Source organism: Myiozetetes cayanensis, unplaced genomic scaffold, assembly GCF_022539395.1.
Source record: "Myiozetetes cayanensis isolate MyiCay16 unplaced genomic scaffold, myiCay2020 scf142, whole genome shotgun sequence".
Classification (NCBI taxonomy): domain Eukaryota; kingdom Metazoa; phylum Chordata; class Aves; order Passeriformes; family Tyrannidae; genus Myiozetetes; species Myiozetetes cayanensis.
The window spans coordinates 2,340-10,171 of record NW_026087071.1 but is presented as its reverse complement, the minus strand read 5'-3'; the positions used below and the strand labels follow the sequence as shown (position 1 = coordinate 10,171).

General features: G+C 63.3%; 1 long non-coding RNA gene across 2 annotated transcripts; it reads right to left on the bottom strand.

Moving 5' to 3' along the window:
* Window positions 1–2,717: 2,717 nt before the first annotated feature.
* Window positions 2,718–6,252, bottom strand: LOC126637123 (uncharacterized). 2 transcript variants are annotated; one of them, XR_007628207.1, is made up of 3 exons: window positions 6,201–6,252; window positions 3,259–3,352; window positions 2,718–2,755 (listed from the first exon to the last, which is right to left on the bottom strand). It is a non-coding gene; the product is annotated as an uncharacterized LOC126637123 (long non-coding RNA). The 2 variants fall into 2 exon arrangements; XR_007628208.1 differs by lacking the exon at window positions 6,201–6,252 and adding an exon at window positions 4,372–4,422.
* Window positions 6,253–7,832: the final 1,580 nt, after the last annotated feature.

Below are 7,832 nucleotides of genomic sequence, written 5' to 3'. Positions count from 1 at the left end.
TTGGGGGGTCTCTGTCTGAGGGGGTCCCTTTTTGGGGGGTCCCCGTTTGGGGGGGCCCCGTTTGGGGGGGTCTCACATGTCGGGGTCCTTGTTTTGGAGGTCCCTCTTTGGGGGGGCCCCATTTGAGGGGTCCCAATTTGGGGGGTCCCAATTTGGGGGGTCCCTCTTTGTGGGGAGGTCCCCCCCCACTCACTGGTGTTGATGAGGAACTGGTTGGACACGCCGGGGTGGTCGACGTCGTGGATGGCAGCGGCGAAAAGGGCGGCCAGAACCTCCAGGTCGGTGAACACGGCCTGGGGGGCACAGCCCTCAGAGCCTGCCCCCGAAACGGGGCCCAGAACCCTGAAATGGGGCCCAGAACCACAAAACGGGGTCCAGAACCCCCAAATGGGGTCCAGAACCCCCAAAATGGGGCCCAGAACCCCCAAAATGGGGCCCAGAACCCCCAAACGGGGCCCACACCCCCAAAATCACACCCACCCCCCCTTAAATCGGGTCCCTGCAATGAGACCCCTGCCCAGCCCATGCCGGGGGCGTGTGTGGGGTCTGTGGGGTATCTGTGGGGTCTGTGGGGTATCTGAGGTGTTTTAGGGGTATCTGTAGGGTCTGTGAGGTCTCACATGCAGGGCAGGGGTGTCCAGCAGCTCGTGTGTGGACTGCAGCACGTGCTGGGTGTCTGTGGGGTCTGTGGTGTCCGTGGGGTATCTGAGGTGTTTTTGGGGTGTCTTTGGGGTATCTGTGGGGTGTGTGGGGTGTCTGTGGGGTATCTGGGGTGTTTTTGGGGTGTCTGTGGGGTCTCACATGCAGGGCAGGGGTGTCCAGCAGCACGTGGGTGGACTGCAGCCCATGCTGGGTGTCTGTGGGGTCTGTGGGATGTCTGTGGGGTATCTGTGGTGGTTTTGGGGTATCTGTGGGGTATCTATGGGGTCTGTAGGGTCTCACATGAAGAGCAGGGGTGTCCAGCAGCACGTGTGTGGACTGCAGCACATCAGCAGCGTGCAGGCTGTTGTGATAGCCATGTCAGGGGTGTGTGGGGTGTGTGGGGTCTGTGGGGTATCTGAGGTGTTTTTGGGGTATCTATGGGGTCTGTAGGGTTTATGGGGTCTCACATGTAGAGCAGGGGTGTCCAGCAGCACGTGGGTGGACTGCAGCACGTCAGCAGTGTGCAGGCTGTTGTGATAGCCACGTCAGGGGTATCTGTGGGATCTATGGGGTCTGTGATGTTTTTAGGGTATCTATGGTTTATGGGGTCTCACATGAAGAGCAGGAGTGTCCAGCAGCACGTGTGTGGACTGCAGCACGTCAGCAGCGTGCAGGCTGTTGTGATAAGCCACGTCAGGGTGATAATGCTGCTCCAGAGCCCGCGCGTAGCCCAGCAGGGCCCGCTCCGGGATCCCGAACGTCCGCACCAGGTCCCGCTCCTGGGGGGCAAAAACAGCCATGGGAGACCCAAAATATCCATGGGGGAACCCAAAATAACCGAAAATATCCATGGGGGATCCAAAATATCCCAAAATATTCATGGGGGACCCAAAATATCCATGGGGGACCCAAAATATCCATGGGGGACCCAAAATAACCCAAAACATCCATGGGGGACCCAAAATATCCATGGGGAACCCAAAATATCCATGGGGGACCCAAAATACCCATGGGGGAACCCAAAATATCCCAAAATATCCATGGGGGAACCAAAATATCTATGGGAGACCCCAAAAAGCCCAGGATCCCAAACATCTGCTCCTGGGGACCCCAAGAGTCCATGGGGGCACCCAAATAGCTAAGGGGGGGGGTTGGGGAGTCCCTGATGTTTTGGGGGTGATTTGGGGGTGTTTTGGGGGGTCCTGGGGGGTCCCTGGGGGTCTCACCTGGCAGATGGTGTACATGATGCAGCTCAGGGAGCGGTTGTTGGATTTTGGTGGGTCTCAGGAGGTTTGGGTGGTCTCAGGGGTTTTGGGGGTCCCAGTGTTTTGGGGTTTTGGGGGTATTTTGGGGGTGTTTTGGGGGTGTCTCAGGGGGTCTCAGGGGGTCTCACCTGGAAGATGGTGTACATGATGCAGCTCAGGAGCGGTTGTTGGATTTTGGTGGGTCCCGGAGGTTTTGGGTGGTCCTTGGGTGGGGCTCCTGGTGATTTGGGGGTGTTTTGGGGGTGTTTTGGGGGCTGTGATTTGGGGGTCTCAGGGGGTTTTGGGGGTCTCACCTGGAAGATGGTGTACATGATGCAGCTCAGGAGTGGTTGTTGGATTTTGGTGGGTCCCTAGGGGTTTTGGGGTCTCAGGGGTTTTGGGTGGTCCCTGGTGATTTGGGGGTTTGGGGGTTTTGGGGGTGTTTTGGGGGTGATTTGGGGGTCCCTGGGGTCTCACCTGGAAGATGGTGTACATGATGCAGCTCAGGGAGCGGTTGTTGGAGAACTCGGACACCCGGAAGATGTTCAGGCCCCACTTGTTGAGGCTGTCGAGCTCCTTGAGGGGTTGGGGAGGAATTTGGGAGGGGGTCAGGGTTGGGGGTGGGAGGGGTCCAGTGGGGACCCCCAAACACCAGAACCCCTCCCCAGACCCCCCATGCCCTCACCTTGCCCAGCAGCTCCTCCCGGTCGGTCTCGACCCGAATCGCGGCAGGGCCGGGGGCCCGCCCGGGGGGAGGGGAGGGGCAGGGGAGGGTCAGACCTCCCCACCAACCCCCCACCCCCAGAGGGCCCCCAGGGCCTCTCCCGCTCAGGGGTCCCGGGCTCGGATCTCCACCTCGGGCTGCTTGTCTGGAATGGGGAGGGGGCAAAAGAGGGGGATTTGGGGGTCCTGATGGCTCAGGGGGATTTGGGGGGTCTCAGAGGGTCTCTGGGGTCCCTGATGGCTCGGTGGGATTTGGGTGGGGGTCTCAGATGGTCTCAGAGGGGCCTCTATGGGCTTTGGGGGCCCTGATGGCTCAGGGGGATTTGGGGGGTCTCAGAGGGCTCTGGGGTCCCAGATGGGCTTGGGGGTCTCTGGGGTCTCTGGGTATCCTGGGCTGTCACGAGGGGGCTCTGGGGGTCCCAGGCTGTCAGTGGGGGTCCCTGAGTGTCTCTGGGGGTCTCGGGCTGTCAGTGGGGGATCCTGGGGAGGTCTCTGGGCTTCCTGGGTTGTCCTGGGGTGACCTGGGGGGCTCCTCGGGGTCCCAGGCTGTCAATGGGGATAGGGGTGTCCCTGGGGGTCCTGGGGGCTCTGTGGGTATCCCAGGGGTCTCTGGGCATCCCTGGGGTCCCGGGGTCCGTGGGGGTCTCACCCAGGAAGGTGCTGGCGATGAACTCCGACACCTGGTTCCCAGAGCGGCTCATCTCGGACAGGTGGGACAGCTCCCGGTTCAGCATCCGCTTGAACTGGGGGTTGGGGGTGAGACCCCCTGAACCCCCTGAACCACCCCAAACACCCCCAGACCCTCCTGAACCCCCCCAGACCCCTGAACCCCCAGACCCCCTGAACCACCCCAGACACCCCTGAACAACCCCAGACCCCTCTGAACCACCCCAAACCCCCCAGACCCCCTGAACAACCCCAGACCCCTGAACCCCCAGACCCCCTGAACCACTAGACACCCCAGACCCCTGAACACCCCCAGACCCTCCTGAACCCCCCAGACCACTCTGAACCACTCCCAGACCCCCTCGACCTCAGGATCTTCTGCAGAGGGACTGGGATGGACTGGGATGGACTGGGATGGGACTGGGATGGATTGGAATGGACTGGGATGGACTGGGATGGGATTGGGATGGACTGGGATGGGAGTGGGATGGACTGGGATGGGACTGGGATGGGATTGGGATGGACGGGGATAGGCTGGGATGGGCTGGGATGGGGCTGGGATGGGGCTGGGATGGGGCTGGGATGGACTGGGATGGACTGGGATGGGGATGGGATGGACTGGGATGGACTGGGACGGGGATGGGATGGACTGGGACAGGAGGGAACTGGGATGGGGGGACACTGGTGACACTGGGAGGTCACTGGTGACACTGGGAGGTCACTCCCCCCCCCCAAATTTTTGGGGGGGATAGACACCCCCCCCCCTCAGCCAATCAGGACCCTCTGTCCCATCTCCATGGCAACCACCCCCCCCAAAATGACAGATTCCCCCCAAAAAACACAACAGACCCCCCAAACCACAACAGACCCCCCCAAAAAAAACCACAACAGACCCCCCCCCAAAAAAACCTGAAAATGGAGGAGGAGCCCCTCCCCCACCCCCCCAAATAAAGCCCCTCCCCAAAACCAGGAGAGGGGGAGGGAAAGGACAGGGGTTTGACCCCAAAATCGCTCCGGGGGTTTCCATGACCCTGGTGTGGGGGTGGGGTGTCAGAGCCCCCAGGGTGGGTGTGTCCCCTCCCCGTGACCCCCTTACCTGGTCCCACCACCCCACGAGCCGGGGCCTCGCGCAGCTCTCGCAGAAAAATCCACCAAGGGCATTTTCCCCACGCGGGTTTTTTTGGGGGTCGTGGACCCCTCCTCCCCAACCCCTCCTTCCTCACCCTCCTCCCGCCGGAGGAACCGGATTTTTTGGGGGAGACTCCCACTAACCCCTCTCAAATTGGGAGGGGGCGCGGGGGGCGCGCTGGGCATGGTGGGGTTTTTGGGGAGGGGAGAGAGAGGACCCCCACCTCAAACCCCCCGCGAGGTTGGGAGCCCTCCCCCACGACTCTCCCCTCCCACGCGTGGAAAGGGCACGGGGCGGGGGGTCTCATCATCGCCTGCCCCTCCCCCTCCCCGCGGGGTTTGGTTTTTTGGGGGTCCGGGATGAGGGGGGTCAGTGGGGGCCCATTGAGGGGGAGGGGCAAAAGGACGCGAGGATGGAGGGGGAGGGGGAGGATGGGGGGTCCTGAGGGGTCCTAGAGGGGATCAGGGGGTCCTGAGGGGGTCCTGGAGGGGATCGGGGGTTCAGGGGGTCCTGGAGGGGTCGTGAGGTGGGGGATGCGCCGTGGAGGGGAGGGGAGGGCAAAAGGACGCGGAGATGGAGGGGAGGGGGAGATGGGGGGAGGGAGGTCCTGGGGGTCCTGAAGGGTCCTCGGGGGTCCTGCGGGGGATGCGCGGCGGGGGGGCGGGGGAGGGGCAGGGATGGAGGGAGATGCGGAGGATGCGGAATTGGGGGAGGGAGGGTCGCGGAAGGGGAGGGTCGCGGAGGAGGAAGAGGGGAGGGGTCGTGCTGGGTTTTGGGAGCCCCTGGGGGTCCCGGCGTTGCGGGGGTTGGGGTCCGCCGGTGGCTGCAGAGGCCGCGGAGCGAAAGGACGGGAGGGGGAGGGGAGGGGGAGGGGCCGAAAACGCCTGCGCGGAGTTTGGCTCCGCCCCTCCCCCAAAAAACCACCCATCCCCCTCGACCCTCCCCAAAACCCCGCCCCGGCCCCTCCCCCACCCCAGGGTCACCCCAAAAGGGCCAGGGGGGTCACCAAGGGCACAACGAGCCAGTGCCACCACCACGGTGTCACCAATGGTGTCACCAGTGCCACCAGTGCCACCAGTGCCACCACCAGTGCCACCACCAGTGTCACCACCAGTGTCACCAGTGCCACCAGTGCCACCAGTGCCACCACCAGTGCCACCACCAGTGTCACCAATGTCACCAGTGTCACCAGTGTCACCAGTGCCACCATCACAGTGTCACCACCAGTGCCACCACCAGTGTCACCAGTGTCACCAGTGCCACCAGTGCCACCACCAGTGTCACCACCACAGTGTCACCAATGGTGTCACCAGTGTCACCACTGCCACCACCAAGTGTCACCAGTGTCACCAATGTCACCACCAGTGTCACCAGTGGTGTCACCAACACCCCAGCACAGCCACTGCCACCACCACCAGTGTCACCAATGTCACCAGTGTCACCAGTGTCACCCCAACGCAGCCACTGCCACCACCGGTGTTACCAACATGACCGGTGTCACCAACACCCCAACACACCCCAGGGTGTCCCCACGGTGTCCCCCTCCTGTTCCCATGTCCCCCATGTCCCCAGTGTCCCCCCCATGTCTCAGTGTCCCCCCATGTTCCCCCCATGTCCCCAGTGTCCCCCTCCTGTCCCCATGTCCCCAGTGTCCCCACAGTGTCCCCAGTGTCCCCCCATGTCCCCAGCTGTCCCCATGGTGTCCCCCATGTCCCCAGCTGTCCCCCAGTGTCCCCATGGTGTCCCCAGTATCCCCAGTGTCCCCATGGTGTCCCCAGTGTCCCCAGTGTGCCCACCTTGCTGGTGGCCATGTGACTGACAGCCCGGTGTGTCTGGAGGGTCTCGAGCTGCTCCAGGCACCAATCCAGCTCCTCCAGCACCTCCTCTGGGGGGGGGGTCAGAGCCCACCCCCCATGATGGGGGAGGGGCTGGGGGACCCCCCCTGGGATGGGGGAGGGGATGGGGACCCCCTGAGGATGGGGGAGGGGCTGGGGGGACAGAGACCCCTTGGGGACAGGGGACAGGGACCCCCAGGGCTTTGGGGACCCCAGGAATTGGGGGCACATGCAGGGACCCCTGGGGACCCCCAGGCACAGGGACCCCCTGGGGCTTTGGGGACCCCAAGGATGAAGAGGGGGTGGGGGGACACGCAGGGACCCCTGGGGACCCCCAGGGACACGGGACAGGGACCCCTTGGAGCTTTGGGGACCCCAGGAATGTTGGGGGTGGGGACATGCAGGACCCCCAGGGAACTGGGGCCCCTCCCTCCTCAGTTTCCCCAGTGGGACTCTCTTACCCTCCCCCAACCAAATCCTCCCAAAAACCCTCAAGACCCTCCCAAAGCTCCCCAATCCCCCCCAATTTACCTGAGAGCGCGGCCCTCGCCCGGGGTTGGGAGACCACGGGCGACCTCCTGAGGGGGGAGGGAGGGAGGGTGGGGAGGGGCAAGGGAAGGGTCAGGACCCCCCGAAATGAGGCGGGGGTGTGGGGCGGGGTCAAAGGTCACGCACGTGGTGCCGGGGGCGGGGGTTTGGCCAGGAGGGCGAAGCTGCTGCGGACGCTGCGGAGACTCGCCAGGACCTGGGGGAGGGGTCCCGGGGGTCGGGGTCCATCGAGAGGGGACACCCTGGAGACCCCCTGGACCTCCGGGACTCTCCTGACCCCCCAAAGCCGTACCTGGGCGAAGGGGTGACGATGAACTCCTCGCCGTGGCTGGAAGGGAAATTTGGGGAGGAGGGGGGGAGTAAAAGATGGGGAGGGGTCTTTGAGACCACTCCACCCCCCATAGCGGGGGGGAATGCCCTGAGGGGATATTGGGGGGTCCCGGGGGATGTGGAGCTGATTAATGGGGGACTGGGCAGGTTTTGGGGGGATTTGGGGGATTGGGAGATTTGGGGGATTGGGAAGATTTGGGGGATTGGAGATTTGGGGGAATTGGGAGATTTGGGGAAATTGGGGGATTTTGGGGGATTATTGGGGATATTGGGGATATTAGGATTTGGGGAAATTGAGGGGATTTGGGGGTTATTGGGGATATTTGGGATACTGGGGAGTATTGGGAGGGATCGGGGGATGTTGGGACTGATAAGGGGATATTGGGAGGGATCAGGGGATTTGGGGGATAATTTGGGATACTGGGGGATTTTCTGAGGGAGATTTTTGGAGGATTGGGGTCTATCAGGGGAGGAAATTTGGGATATTGGGGGTTATTAGGGTGCTCGAGATGCCCGGGGGGTTCTGTGGGGGTTGGGGGTTCCGGGGGTTCTGGAAGCTCTGAGGGGATTCCGGGGGTTTATTTTGGGGAGGGGTCGGCACTCACGGCTCGCTGGCCAGGGAGGAGTTCCGGGAGGTGCCGCGGGGGTGCCGAGGTCGCTGCCCGAAGCGGTACAGGAAGGACTCGCGGCGCTGCCCCGGGGGCCCGGCCTGGA